This window comes from Trachypithecus francoisi, unplaced genomic scaffold (genome assembly GCF_009764315.1).
Source record: "Trachypithecus francoisi isolate TF-2019V2 unplaced genomic scaffold, Tfra_2.0 Lachesis_group8, whole genome shotgun sequence".
Classification (NCBI taxonomy): domain Eukaryota; kingdom Metazoa; phylum Chordata; class Mammalia; order Primates; family Cercopithecidae; genus Trachypithecus; species Trachypithecus francoisi.
Window position 1 is genome coordinate 30,383,011 of NW_022681473.1, and position 15,921 is coordinate 30,398,931.

Genomic DNA, 15,921 nt, shown 5'->3' on the forward strand with positions numbered 1-15,921 from the left:
CCATTTAGATATATTGAAAAAAACAGGTTTTGCACACAATGAGTTTGGAGCTGAGTAGGAACAATGGAAAAAATGACATTAGCTGTGGTTGTAAAGTTTTTTGTTTGTCTGTTTTTTACTGTCTTGTGAAAAGTTTCTGAAACTCAATAACAAAAAGTAGTTAGTGTTTTTTAAATGTCCTGTTCTTAGAAGCCTGAACACTCTCTTCAAGAACTTATACATTTTCACCTCGCCCGGCTAGTTTTTTGTATTTTTTAGTAGAGACGGGGTTTCACTGTGTTAGCCAGGATGGTCTCGATCTCCTGAAGTCGTGATCCGCCCGTCTCGGCCTCCCAAAGTGCTGGGATTACAGGCTTGAGCCACCGCGCCCGGCCGGCACATGTTTACCTATGTAACAAACCCGCACATTCTGCACATATACCTTGGAACTTAATATTAAAATATATATGGGGGCGGAGCAAGATGGCCGAATAGGAACAGCTCCAGTCTCCAACTCCCAGCGCGCGCGACACAGAAGACCGGTGATTTCTGCATTTTCAACTGAGGTACTGGGGTCATCTCTCTAGGGAGTGCCGGACAATCGGTGCTGGTCAGCTGCTGCAGCCTGACCAGCGTGAGCTGAAGCAGGGTGAGGCATCGCCTCACCTGGAAGCGCAAGGGGAAGGAATCCCTTTTCCTAGCCAGGGGAACTGAGACACACAACACCTGGAAATCGGGTAACTCCCACCCCAATACTGTGCTTTAGGAAACAGGCACACCAGGAGAATATATCCCACACCTGGCCGGGAGGGTCCCACGCCCACAGGAGCCTCCCTCACTGCTAACACAGCCGTCTGCGGCGATCTATCCGCAAGGCAGCAGCGAGGCTGGGGGAGGGGCGCCCGCCATTGCTGAGGCTTAAGCAGGTAAACAAAACCGCTGGGAAGCTGGAACTGGGTGGAGCTCACAGCAGCTCAAGGAAGCCTGCCTGTCTCTGTAGACTCTACCTCTGGGGACAGCGCACAGCTGCAGTCCATTAGGGGAAAGAGCGGGGCCGCTGCAGACCCGAACGACTCTGTCTGACAGCTTTGGGGAGAGCCGTGGATCTCCTAACGCGGAGGTTGAGATCTGAGAACGGACAGACTGCCTGCTCAGGTGGGTCCCTGACCCCTGAATAGCCTAGCTGGGAGACATCCCCCACTAGGGGCAGTCTGATACCCCACACCTCACAGGGTGGCGTCACCCCTGAGAGGAAACTTCCAAAGAAAGAATCAGACAGGTACACTCGCTGTTCAGCAATATTCTATCTTCGGCAACCTCTGCTGCTGATACCCAGGCAAACAGGGTCTGGAGTGGACCTCAAGCAATCTCTAACAGACCAACAGACAGTCCTTCTGACTGTCAGATGGAAAACTATCAAACAGGAAGGACACCTATACCAAAACCCCATCAGTACGTCACCATCATCAAAGACCAGAGACAGATAAAACCACAAAGATGGGGAAGAAGCAGGGCAGAAAAGCTGGAAATTCAAAAATAAGAGCGCATCTCCCCCTGCAAAGGAGCGCAGCCCATCGCCAGCAACGGATCAAAGCTGGTCAGAGAATGACTTTGACGAGATGAGAGAAGAAGGCTTCAGTCCATCAAACCTCTCAGAGCTAAAGGAGGAATTATGTACCCAGCGCAAAGAAACTAAAAATCTTGAAAAAAAAGTGGAAGAATTGACAGCTAGACTAATAATGCAGAGAAGATCATAAACGAAATGACAGAGATGAAAACCATGACACGAGAAATACGTGACAATGCACAAGCTTCGGTAACCGACTCGATCAACTGGAAGAAAGAGTATCAGCGATTGAGGATCAAATGAATGAAATGAAGCGAGAAGAGAAAACCAAAGAAAAAAGAAGAAAAAGAAATGAACAAAGCCTGCAAGAAGTATGACATTATGTAAAAAGACCAATCTACGTCTGATTGGGGTGCCTGAAAGTGAGGGGAAAATGGAACCAAGTTGGAAAACACTCTTCAGGATATCATCCAGGAGAACTTCCCCAACCTAGTAGGGCAGGCCAACATTCAAATTCAGGAAATACAGAGAACGCCACGAAGATTCCTCCAGAAGAGCAACTCCAAGACACATAATTGCCAGATTCACCAAAGTTGAAATGAAAGAAAAAATCTTAAGGGCAGCCAGAGAGAAAGGTCGGGTTACCCACAAAGGAAGCCCATCAGAATAACAGCAGACCTCTCGGCAGAAACTCTACAAGCCAGAAGAGAGTGGGGGCCAATATTCAACATTCTTAAAGAAAAGAATTTTCAACCGAGAATTTCATATCCAGCCAAACTAAGCTTCATCAGTGAAGGAGAAATAAAATTCTTTACAGATAAGCAAATGCTTAGAGATTTTGTCACCACCAGGCCTGCCTTACAAGAGACCCTGAAGGAAGCCCTAAACATGGAAAGGAACAACCAGTACCAGCCATTGCAAACATGCCAAAATGTAAAGACCATCGAGGCTAGGAAGAAACTGCATCAACTAATGAGCAAAATAACCAGTTAATATCATAATGACAGGATCAAGTTCACACATAACAATATTAACCTTAAATGTCAATGGACTAAATGCTCCAATTAAAAGACACAGACTGGCAAACTGGATAAAGAGTCAAGACCCATCAGTCTGCTGTATTCAGGAGACCCATCTCACATGCAGAGACATACATAGGCTCAAATAAAGGGATGGAGGAAGATCTACCAAGCAAATGGAGAACAAAAAAAGCAGGGGTTGCAATCCTAGTCTCTGATAAAACAGACTTAAACCATCAAAGATCAAAAGAGACAAGAAGGCCATTACATAATGGTAAAGGGATCAATTCAGCAGGAAGAGCTAACTCTCCTAAATATATATGCACCCAATACAGGAGCACCCAGATTCATAAAGCAAGTCCTTAGAGACCTACAAAGAGACTTAGACTCCCATACAATAATAATGGGAGACTTCAACACTCCACTGTCAACATTAGACAGATCAACGAGACAGAAGTTAACAAGGATATCCAGGAATTGAACTCATCTCTGCACCAAGCGGACCTAATACACATCTATAGAACTCTCCACCCCAAATCAACAGAATAACATTCTTCTCAGCACCACATCGCACTTATTCCAAAATTGACCACATAATTGGAAGTAAAGCACTCCTCAGCAAATGTACAAAACAGAAATTATAACAAACTGTCTCTCAGACCACCGTGCAATCAAACTAGAACTCAGGACTAAGAAACTCAATCAAAACTGCTCAACTACATGGAAACTGAACAACCTGCTCCTGAATGACTACTGGGTACATAACGAAATGAAAGCAGAAATAAAGATGTTCTTTGAAACCAATGAGAACAAAGATACAACATACCAGAATCTCTGGGACATTTAAAGCAGTGTGTAGAGGGAAATTTATAGCACTAAATGCCCACAAGAGAAAGCAGGAGAGATCTAAAATTGACACTCTAACATCACAATTAAAAGAACTAGAGAGGCAAGAGCAAACACATTCAAAAGCTAGCAGAAGGCAAGAAATACTAAGATCAGAGCAGAACTGAAGGAGATAGAGACACAAAAAACCCTCCAAAAAATCAATGAATCCAGGAGTTGGTTTTTTGAAAAGATCAACAAATTGACAGACCGCTAGCTAGACTAATAAAGAAGAAAAGAGAGAAGAATCAAATAGACACATAAAAAATGATAAAGGGGATATCACCACCGACCCCACAGAAATACAAACAACCATCAGAGAATACTATAAATGCCTCTGTGCAAATCAACTAGAAAATCTAGAAGAAATGGATAATTTCCTGGACACTTACACTCTCCCAAGACTAAACCAGGAGAAGTTGAATCCCTGAATAGACCAATAGCAGGCTCTGAAATTGAGGCAACAATTAATAGCCTACCCACCAAAAAGTCCAGGACCAGATGGATTCACAGCTGAATTCTACCAGAGGTACAAGGAGGAGCTGGTACCATTCCTTCTGAAACTATTTCAATCAATAGAAAAAGAGGGAATCCTCCCTAACTCTTTTTATGAGGCCAACATCATCCTGATACCAAAGCCTGGCAGAGACACAACAAAAAAAAGAATTTTAGACCATATCCCTGATGAACATCGATGCAAAATCCTCAATAAAATACTGGCAAACCGGATTCAGCAGCACATCAAAAAGCTTATCCACCATGATCAAGTGGGCTTCATCCCTGGGATGCAAGGCTGGTTCAACATTCGCAAATCAATAAACGTAATCCAGCATATAAACAGAACCAAAGACAAGACCACATAATTATCTCAATAGATGCAGAAAGGCTTTTGACAAAATTCAACAGCCCTTTATGCTAAAAACGCTCAATAAATTTGGTATTGATGGAACGTACCTCAAAATAATAAGAGCTATTTATGACAAACCCACAGCTAATATCATACTGAATGGGCAAAAACTGGAAAAATTCCCTTTGAAAACTGGCACAAGACAGGGATGCCCTCTCTCACCACTCCTATTCAACATAGTGTTGGAAGTTCTGGCTAGGGCAATCAGGCAAGAGAAAGAAATCAAGGGTATCCAGTTAGGAAAGAAGAAGTCAAATTGTCCCTGTTTGCAGATGACATGATTGTATATTTAGAAAACCCCATCGTCTCAGCCCAAAATCTCCTTAAGCTGATAAGCAACTTCAGCAAAGTCTCAGGATACAAAATTAATGTGCAAAAATCACAAGCATTCTTATACACCAGTAATAGACAAGCAGAGAGCCAAATCAGGAATGAACTTCCATTCACAATTGCTTCAAAGAGAATAAAATACCTAGGAATCCAGCTTACAAGGGATGTAAAGGACCTCTTCAAGGAGAACTACAAACCACTGCTCAGTGAAATCAAAGAGGACACAAACAAATGGAAGAACATACCATGCTCATGGATAGGAAGAATCAATATCGTGAAAATGGCCATACTGCCCAAGGTGATTTATAGATTCAATGCCATCCCCATCAAGCTACCAATGACTTTCTTCACAGAATTGGAAAAACTGCTTTAAAGTTCATATGGACCAAAAAAGAGCCCGCATTGCCAAGACAATCCTAAGTCAAAAGGACAAAGCTGGAGGCGTCACGCTACCTGACTTCAAACTATACTACAAGGCTACAGTAACCAAAACAGCATGGTACTGGTACCACAACAGAGATATAGACCAATGGAACAGAACAGAGTCCTCAGAAATAATACCACACATCTACAGCCATCTGATCTTTGACAAACCTGAGACAAACAAGAAATGGGGACAGGATTCCCTATTTAATAAATGGTGCTGGGAAATTGGCTAGCCATAAGTAGAAAGCTGAAACTGGATCCTTTCCTTACCCCTTATACGAAAATTAATTCAAGATGGATTAGAGACTTAATGTTAGACCTAATACCATAAAAACCCTAGAAGAAAATCTAGGTAGTACCATTCAGGACATAGGCATGGGCAAGGACTTCATGTCTAAAACACCAAAAGCAACGGCAGCAAAAGCAAAATTGACACATGGGATCTAATTAAACTAAAGAGCTTTTGCACAGCTAAAGAAACTACCATCAGAGTGAACAGGCAACCTACAGAATGGGAAAAATTTTTGCAACCTACTCATCTGACAAAGGGCTAATATCCAGAATCTACAAAGAACTCAAACAAATATACAAGAAAAAACAAACAACCCCATCAAAAAGTGGGGAAAGGATATGAACAGACATTTCTCAAAAGAAGACATCCATACAGCCAACAGACACATGAAAAAATGCTCATCATCACTCGCCATCAGAGAAATGCAAATCAAAACCACAATGAGATACCATCTCACACCAGTTAGAATGGCAATCATTAAGAAGTCAGGAAACAACAGGTGTTGGAGAGGATGTGGAGAAATAGGAACACTTTTACACTGTTGGTAGGATTGTAAACTAGTTCAACCATTATGGAAAACAGTATGGCGATTCCTCAAGGATCTAGAACTAGATGTACCATATGACCCAGCCATCCCACTACTGGGTATATACCCAAAGGATTATAAATTACTCTACTACAAAGACACATGCACACGTATGTTTATTGCGGCACTATTCACAATAGCAAAGACTTGGAATCACCCAAATGTCCATCTGTGACAGACTGGATTAAGAAAATGTGGCACATATACACCATGGAATACTATGCAGCCATCAAAAAGGATGAGTTTGCATCCTTTGTAGGGACATGGATGCAGCTGGAAACCATCATTCTTAGCAAACTATCACAGAAGAGAAAACCAAACACCGCATGTTCTCACTCATAGGTGGGAACTGAACAATGAGATCACTTGGACTCGGGAAGGGGAACATCACACACTGGGGCCTATCATGGGGAGGGGGGAGGAGGGAGGGATTGCATTGGGGAGTTATACATGATATAAACGTCATGCACATGTACCCTAGAACTTAAAGTATAATAAAAAATAAATAAATAAATAAAATAAAATAAAATAATAAAAAAAAAGAACTTATACATTTTATATTTTTATTTTAAGATAATACTTAAAAATTAATGGAAGCTTATTTTGAATAGCCAAGTAATGCAACCAAGTTTCAGTGTGGGCTTTTTACTCATGTTTATTTATACTAGTGGTAACAGTGTTTAATTTTTAATGTGCTGACAAACATGTTTGGTTGCTATTAGGTCGGCACATCCTCATGTCAAAATGACAGCAACGCTCTCACATTTGTACCTAATACCTATTAGGTGTCTTTGTACATTGCACCTAGATACCAGTTCACCAGCTATCTAGCACTTATGGAAAGGAAAAGTGCTAGACAATCACATGGCATAAAGTCGTAAGGGGAGCTGAATTTGAGCTATTACCCGGGTTAACCATTGCACTAAAAATTAGATAACATGATTGCTCAATATACGAAGTCTCAGCAGTCACAAAAATTCACAAAGACAATTGAAAACAATGTTTTAAAAAATGACCAGAAAGATTGGGCACAGAGGTTCATACCTGTAATCCCAACATTCTGGAAGGCCAAGGCAGGAGAATCACTTGAGCCCAGGAGTTTGAGACCAACCTAGGCAATATAGGGAGACCCCTGTCTCTACCAAAAAACAAAAAAATAAAAAGTTAGGTAGATGTAGTGGCTCATGCCTTTAGTCTTAGCTCCTCAGGAAGCTAAGGCAGGAAGATCACTGGAGCCCAGGAGATTGAGGCTGCAGTGAGCCATGGTTGTGCCACTATACTCCAGCCTGGGCAACAGAGTGAGACTCTGTCTCAAAAACAAAAAGTTATAAAATTATAACTTCATTAAGTCTTGTTGGCTTCATTCTCATGTAATTATTAAATGTTATAAATCAATGGGCAGTGATCAAAAATAGCTATTATTGTGTATTAGAGTATCTTGTCTGTCACACTAGACTTTGGTATTTTTGCCCAAGTGTCCTTTTTACCTACAGGTAGAAATACCCTAATGTTGATTTGAGTATCCACCCCTCCTTTATGCAGCCCATGTGGCTAGCAGATACCGTATTGGACAGCATATTAGAACATTCCCATCATTGCAGAAAGTTCTGTTGGATACCAATGATCAAGATCTCAACTGAGATTATATAATATTTATTAACATATTTTATAAGCTTCAAAGCACTTCTTTAAAAACCCTCATTATTTATTTATTTACTTATTTATCTATTTTTGAGACAGAGTCTTGCCCTGTTATCCAGGCTGTAGTGCCGTGGTAGGATCTGGGCTCACTGCAACCTCTGCCTCCTGGGTTCAAGCAATTCTCCCACCTCAGCCTCCTGAATGACTGGGATTACAGGTGCCACCACACCCAGCTAATTTTTTGTATTTTTAATAGAGATGGGATTTTGCCATGTTGGCCAGGTTGGTCTTGAACACCTGACCTCAGGTGATCCGCCTGCCTTGGCCTCCCAAAGTGCTGGGATTACAGGCATGAGCCACCATGCCTGGTCTCCCTCAGTATTATGATTATTAATCATTTTGAGTCACAGGAAGGGAGTAATTTTCTGCAAATAAATGGAGTCCTGTACAGAGCATGGCTATTTCCAATATAAGCTTTTAACACTTTAATAAAATGATCATTACTCAATTACTGTTTAATCTCTGTCCTTCTTGAAGACTTGTTTAAAATAAAATAGCTTTCTCCTAGAACATTTTACAATTCTTCAGCTCTAGTTACTTTGTGCCTTTCCTGATGGCCCAACTTAAATATTGAAAACTATAAAGATACTTAATTAGGGAGCTTTGATTCCAGGAGTTAAATCAGCTTGACTTTGAACTGCCAAATAGATTAGGAATGGTATAGATTTAAACTCTTAAAGTCATAGTTTTCTATCATAGAGCTTTTGATTTTAGAACTACAACACGAATTCCCTGGTTACCTAAACTCATTCTCCAAACTCTATCCATACACAAGAACTGAATTCATTTGGATAGCAAGGAATAATTGTATAAAGAATAAAGCACGCCCCAAAAGTTTTGTCCTTAGAAGTCTCTCCCATAGGGCCAAGAAACAATATTGGCCAATGACATTCATTCCATAAGAAAACAGGTATCAGTGCTTTTTTATAAGTTCTTTCTGTGCCTTTCAAACACATATTGAAGGCAGAGAATCAAGTGGTTCTGATGTGTGCAAAGAAGTCATTTATACCAATGGCAATTTAAAATAGCGTATTTAGAAATGCAATTAAAAATAAAGGCCAGGTGCTGTGGCTGATGTCTGTAATCCCAACACTTTGGGAGGCCAAGATGGGCAGATCACCTGAGGCCAGGAGTTCGAGACCAGCATGGCCAACATGGTGAAATCCTGTCTCTACTAAAAATACAAAAATTAGCCCAGCGTGGTGGCACACGTCTGTGATCCCAGCTATTTGGGAGGCTGAGGCATGAGAATCACTTGAAGGCAGAGGTTGCGGTGGGCTGAGACCACACCATTGCACTCCAGCCTAGGCAACAGAGCAAGACTCTGTTTCAAAAATAAATAAATAAATAAAGTTTAAAAAATAAAGACTATGGGCCGGGCGCAGTGGCTTAGACCCTCCTGCTTCGGCCTCCCAGGTAGCTAGAACTACCATCCCTGGCTGGTGTTGATATTTTGACCACCTCCCATGAATCATAAATGTTCCTTTTTTTTTTTTTTTTTTTGAGACAGGATCGCTCTCTGACACCCTGGCTGGAGTTCAGTAGCATGATCTTAGCTCACTGCAACCTCCACCTCCCAGGTTCATGCAATCCTCCTGCCTCAGCCTCCCTAGTAGCTGGGACTACAGGTGTGCACCACCACACCTGACTAATTTTTGTGTTTTTAGTAGAGATGGGGTTCCACTGTGTTGGCCAGGATGGTCTCAAACTCCTGACCTTAGGTGATCCACCCACCTTGGCCTCCTAAAGTGCTGGAATTACAGTTGTGAGCCGCTGTGCCCAGCCTATCATGAATGTTCTTAACGGCATCTAAAATTGTGAATTATTTCCAGAAGGTTTCCGATTTTACTGTGCCCAGATTCAGCAGAGGAATCACTATCTATGGCAATTATAGGCTTACAAAATGTATTTCTTAAATAATAAGACTTGAAATTTGAATTTACTTCTTCATCCGTGGGCTGCAGAAGAGATATGTTAACAGGCATAAAGACAACATCAATATCTTTGTGGATCTCCATCAGAGCTCTTGGGTGACTAGGTATATTGAAAAAGAAATATTTTTTTCTGAGCAGTAGGTCTTAACGGTGGGCCTAAAATATTCAGTAAATCATGCTGTAAACAGATGTGCTGTCATCCAGGCTTGACAGTTCCATTTATAGAGCACACGCTAAGTAGATTTAGCATCATTCTTAAGGGCCCTAGGACTTGAGGAATGGCGCTTGTGCAGGGCTACACCAGCTTTGTCCCTGGGTCCATCCTCCTAATTGCAGCCTACAGTGCTGGTAGGCATATCACTAGGACTAAGGTTTGCCTAAGGGGTGGCTGCCTGAAAGCAAATGGGTAAAACTTAGACATGCCCCAATGTCCACTAACACATATGAGGCCCTTCATGTTGTGAAACAACGGACGAGGGGGCATGGAAAAAAATAACGGGTGGACTATGGGTGGAGGCTGGAGGTGGGAGTTCAGCTCTCCCCATACTGCCGAATTCTGGAGGAAAACTAGAAGTCTCAGAATTCTAAATTTCAACTTGGCCTTCTAGGTTATTATGAAGGCAAATTTTGCAATGCAGAAGAATGGTACATATTTTATTTAATAGTTTATTATCTGTTTAGACAACGGATATGTGAGCCTCTATATCCTGCCCTGACCCTTGCCCCACAAATGTTAGGGGCAGATCTGTACAAGGAAGACAAACCTCAAGTGAGATCAAGGGTCCTGTGGGAGCTGGAACTGGACAGAATGAAATCTCACCAGGAATGTGCAGAAATTCTGGCAAGGCTGTGCAATGTGTGGTTTGAGCTGACATCTGGGTTACATTTAAATATTTGGAAAATATCAAAATAAGATAAGGCAAAAGATGATAACACTGTACTCCATCAAAAGATGGCCTCATCCCCAGAAAATTTAAAATTGAGTTAAAGAACATGGAAACAAAGTCAAAAACTACATTAGCAACAATTTATTTTATATTTTAAAGGCTGAGAGGGACTATTGAATACACAAGCAAATTACATAACACCTAAAACATCCAGAGTATTACATCTTGTGTTAGTTTTCCAGCTAATAGAGAAGTGGTAAAAACCAGAGAATTGCCAGATATTATTTCAGTGTTCTGTGCCTGAATTTTCAACCCAAAGGGTTAAGATGAGATGAGATTATGAAACCAGTCACACCTCCACGTACACAGAAAACCACATGCCATAGGTTTTCTTCACAAGGCCATAGGAAGTCCTGACCAGCCAAATTTAGATCATACTTGCTTTCAGTGCTCATCAGATTTTCTTTCTTATTGGCCAACTTCAGTGGCAATTGGAGACCAAGTTTGGCCAGGTTAATTAGGGGCAGCATGCAATGTACAGAGCATTGGTATAGAAGCCAAACTCCCTGAATGTTAGTCTCAACTCTGAACTCTAACAAGCTGTGTGACCTTGGGAGGCCGTTAAACCTCTCTGTGGCTCATGTTTATTTCATTTTAATTTTTTTTGAGACAAGATCTTACTTTGTTGCCCAGGCAGGAATGCAATGGCACAATCGTAGTTCGCTGCAGCCTCAAACTCCTGGGCTCAAGCCATCCTCTTGCCTCAGACTCCCCAGTAACTAGACTACAGCTGTGCACGCCCATACCTGGCTACTACCTTTTTTTTTTTTTTTTTTTTGCAGAGATGGGGAGGGGGTCTGGATCTGCTGCCCAGGTTGGTCTCGAACTCCTGGCCTCAATCAATCCTCTGGCCTTGGCCTCCCAAAAAGTTGGGATTACAGGTGTGAGCCACTGTGCCCAGCCCTTTGTCTTTAAATTAATGTGATTATGAAGCCTTAGGCATAAACATTCTGTGAGATATATGAGTATGTTATTATTTTCTCTCTTTCAGTACAGCTGCTGATGGCATTATTTTCCTATCACCAAAAGAACTGACATTTATATCACAGAATAAAAGAGGACACATAAACCAGTTCTCATTTCTACTGGGGATAATATTGAGACCAGAGTTCAGAAGGAATCTGTATCAGTTATAATTTGTTGAGTTGGAATTAGAAAGTCCATGGATAAGCAAGGTTTTGGGGTTCACTTCCTCCTAGGTTTAATTTCAACAAAAGAGGATGCTTGCCCTTCTCAGTTATTTGTTCTGAAGTCAAGGATCTTGTTTTAATTTCCCAAGAGCCCCCATGAGGTAAGTATTATTATTCTCCTTTATTAAATATAAGCACCTGCTTCATGAAGTCATGAATTTAAAATAAAACCATGCATTAAAAAGTACTCAGTACGATCCCTGGTATATAATAAAAGCAATAAATGTTAGCTATTTTATATATATTCATACATATATATTTGTACCTGTATATTATGCATATCTCATTTTTATTAGGCATAATATATTACATATGTCTTATTATCTGCACTAGTGTCTTTCAAATTGTGCTCCAAAGAAACAAAGGTTTTCATGGGATCTACAAACAATGAAATATTTCTCACTAATTATAAAAATTAATGAGAAGCATACTTACTGATTTTTAAAAACATATTTTATGTATTGCATGATCTGGGTAAGACTCCTAGAAAAAATGTATTTTGCTGCTAAAACTAGATTTTAAAACCACTGGTATAATATTCCAATCCATTAGTTTTACTGGTGATACAACTAAAACACAGAGAGCTGAGTGTTTTTTAATTTTTGGCTTTGAACACCTTAATATATCTGTTAGGACGTATTCAGTTGCAAATAACAGAAAATCCAAATTAACTGGCTTAAATAAGGAAGGTAAATTATCAATAACATAACTAACAGGTCCACAAAGAGGGTCTAACTCAAGGTTGGCATCATTCTACAGCCCAATTGCATCATCATGGCCTGTCTTATCTGCTTTGCCCTGTGAGTTTCATCCTACACCCAGCTTCCCTCATGCATGCAACATGGCTGTAACTGTTCCAGGCTTTAAAACCATCCCAGGTCATTTACAAAGAGAGCGTGTTTGAATGTCAGCATTCCATGTGAGAATGCTAACATTTACCCTGATTGAATTAATTTGAGCCTGAACCAATGACCGTTTCCTGGGGAATTGAATATGCCCTCCAGGGGACACCCTGGAAGTTGAGTTGGGTGTTGCTCAGCTTCCTCCAAAGCACACTGGCTTCAATGGATGGCTTATGTGCTCAAACAAAAGCCTGGGTATGATTAGAAAGGAGGAAGAGGGAATGATCGCTTGGTAGACAATGAACAAATATGCTATGTGACTTTGGGTAAATTACTTCCCTTCTTTTACATATAGAATAAGATACTGGATTTGATGAGTGATTGCAAATGTGAATATGCAGCCAGGCTCCGTGGCTCACACCTGTAATCCCAGTACTTTGGGAAGCCGAGGCGGGTGGATTACCTGAGGTCAAGAGCTCGAGATCAGCCTGACCAACATGGTGAAACCTCCATCTCTACTAAAATACAAAAATTAGCTGGGCCTGGTGGCAGGCACCTGTAATCTTAGTTATTCGGGAGGCTGAGGCAGGAGAATCGCTTGAACCCAGGAGGCAGAGGTTGTAGTGAGCTAAGATCGTGCCACTGCACTCCAGTCTAGGGGATAGAGTGAGGCTTGGTCTCAAAAAGAAAAAAAATGAAATTGGTAAATGTAATTTCCTAAATTTAAGCTCCTTTATCTAATCCCAGCAGAACTTTTGAAGCATAATCCCTGAATAATGATTTATAATTGAACATGCCCCAGAGGCACATAAAAGTAGAAGAATGTACAATGTGTCACATAGAATGTGAGTCAGCAAGAAAGCTAAATAAAACAAGGATTAGTACCAACTTGCCCGGTTGCTCAGCCTTCAACAGTGGCATGAGGCCATTTCCGAATTTAGCTTCCCTGTAAATAGCCACCTAATTCCAGAACTTCACATTAAGGAAGTTGGTGCATTATCTGGTTGGCAACAGTAGCATAGTGAGGGTAAAAGGCCCCAGGTGCAATGTAAAATATGTATGCCTTCACTACTTCAATGATGCTGCTTGAAATGCTAGATTTTGCAGCATCTAGTGTCTTGTGGACCCCCATAAATCAGATCCCTATATGTCTCATTGTGATCCACCTTCTCTTTCTCTAATTGTGTCTGGTAGAAATGATCCCCTCAGAGAATTATTATTGGAGAACAAAACTCTACTATCATCCAATTATCAGTGCATAACTTCTCCTTTTTTTTAAGACAGGGTCTGGCTCTGTCACCCAGGCTGGAGTCCAGTGGCATGATCTCACTCATTGCAAACTCTACCTTCAAGGCTCAAGCAATTCTTGTATCTCAACCTCCTGAGTAGCTAGGACTACAGGCGTGAGACACCATGCTTAGTTAATTTTTGTATTTTTAGTAGAGACGGGGTTTTACCACATTGGTCAGGCTGGTCTCGAGCTCCTGACCTTAGGTGATCTGCCCACCTTGGCCTCCCAAAGTGCTGGGATTACAGGCGTGAGCCACAATGCCTGGCCACATTTACCAATTTTAATATCCTTGTATTTTAGAATTCGGTGTCTAGTGGGCAACAGGATCATCATAGCAGATGGGAGGCAAGCCTAGATTGAAGCTCCAGACAGAGAAGCTTGCAGAGATACGCGTTGTGAATTTTAGCTCCAAATTAACTGTAAGAACAAACCAGGAATCCCAAGAGAACCCACAGACTCTCTGAAGAAAGCAGACTGCTCCTGCAGGACATGGGAGACACCCCAAATACTGTGGGTGCCCCAACTGTGGAAGTGGGAAAGGGAGAGCCTTCTCTCCCAAACACACACCCCTACTGGAGAAGCTGAAGGTCTGTTTGCAGGAGAAGTTTCCAACTTTGCCTGGAGCTGAGTCAATTTAGAGAGCCGAGTAAAACACAAGGGTAGAGGAAGCAGTAGAAAGGCCCTGGTAGCTCACTGGGTCCCCAAGCGGGCCATTCCTGCCTGGCACCATGGGGATCCATCGGCAGGGCAGCCAGAGGAGTGGGGTTGTGGGGGTAAAACTCCACAGGGAGAAGGAAATCTCTGGTTGAACTGTGGAAAGATTTAAATGGGGCGAGAAGCCTCCTGGCCAGAACTTGGAGGAGGGTGCAAATCTGGTGTGCAGACTTCACAGTTGGGGGAAGAACCAAGCCGTTTCCTTTCACAGCTGGGAAGCGGGTAGCCTGGGGCAGGTTTTCAAGTCTGTCTTGCCCTCCGCCTGGAAACAGACTTAGGGCTTTTGGGGTTGGGGTTGGGGTAGGAGCACAGTGGGAGTGAGACCAGCCCTTTGGTTTGCGTGGGAGCTGGGTGAGGCCTGTGACTGCCAGCTTTCCCCAACTATCCTGACAACCTGCCTGACTCAGCAGAGGCAGCCATAATTTTTCTTAAGTATACAATTCCAGTGACCTGGGAATCTCACCCCCATCCGCCACAGCAGCCACAGCATGACCCACCCGAGGAGAGTCTGAGCTCAGACATGTCTAGCCCTGCTCCCAGCTAATGGTCCTTCCCTACCCACCCTGGAAATAGAAGACAAAGGACATATAATCTTGGGAGTTCTAGAGCCCCACCCACCACCAGTACCTCTCCGTACTACCATAGCTGATGCTCTCTGGAAAGTACCACCTCCCAGCAGGAAGCCAACCAGCACCAAATAGAGCATTAAACCACCAAAGCTAAGAACCTTCACGAAGTCCATTACACCACCCTGCCACCTCCACCAGAACAGGCACTGGCATCCGCAGCTGAGAGACCACATCACAGCTGAGACAGTTCATATCACAGGACTCTGCAAACAACCCCCAGTACCAGCCCAGAGCCAGGTAGACTTGCTAGGTGGCTAGACCCAGAGGAGAAACAATAATCACTGAAGTTCAGCTCACAGAAAGCCACATCCATAGGAAAAGGGGGAGAATCTACATCAAGGGAACACCCCATGGGACAAAAGAATCTGAACAACAGCCTTCAGCTCAAGACCTTCCCTCTGACAGAGCCTACGCAAATGAAAAGGAACCAGAAAACCAACCCTGGTAATATGACAAAACAAGGCTCATTAACATCCCCCCAAAATCACACTAGGTCACCAGAACTGGATCCAAATCAAGAAGAAATCCCTGATTTACCTGAAAAAGAATTCAGGAAGTTAGTTATTAAGCTAAACAGGGAAGCACCAGAGAAAGGCAAAGCCCAGTGCAAGGAAATCTAAAAAAAAAAAAAAAAGATACAAGAAGTAAAGGGAGAAATATTCAAGGAAATAAATAGCTTAAA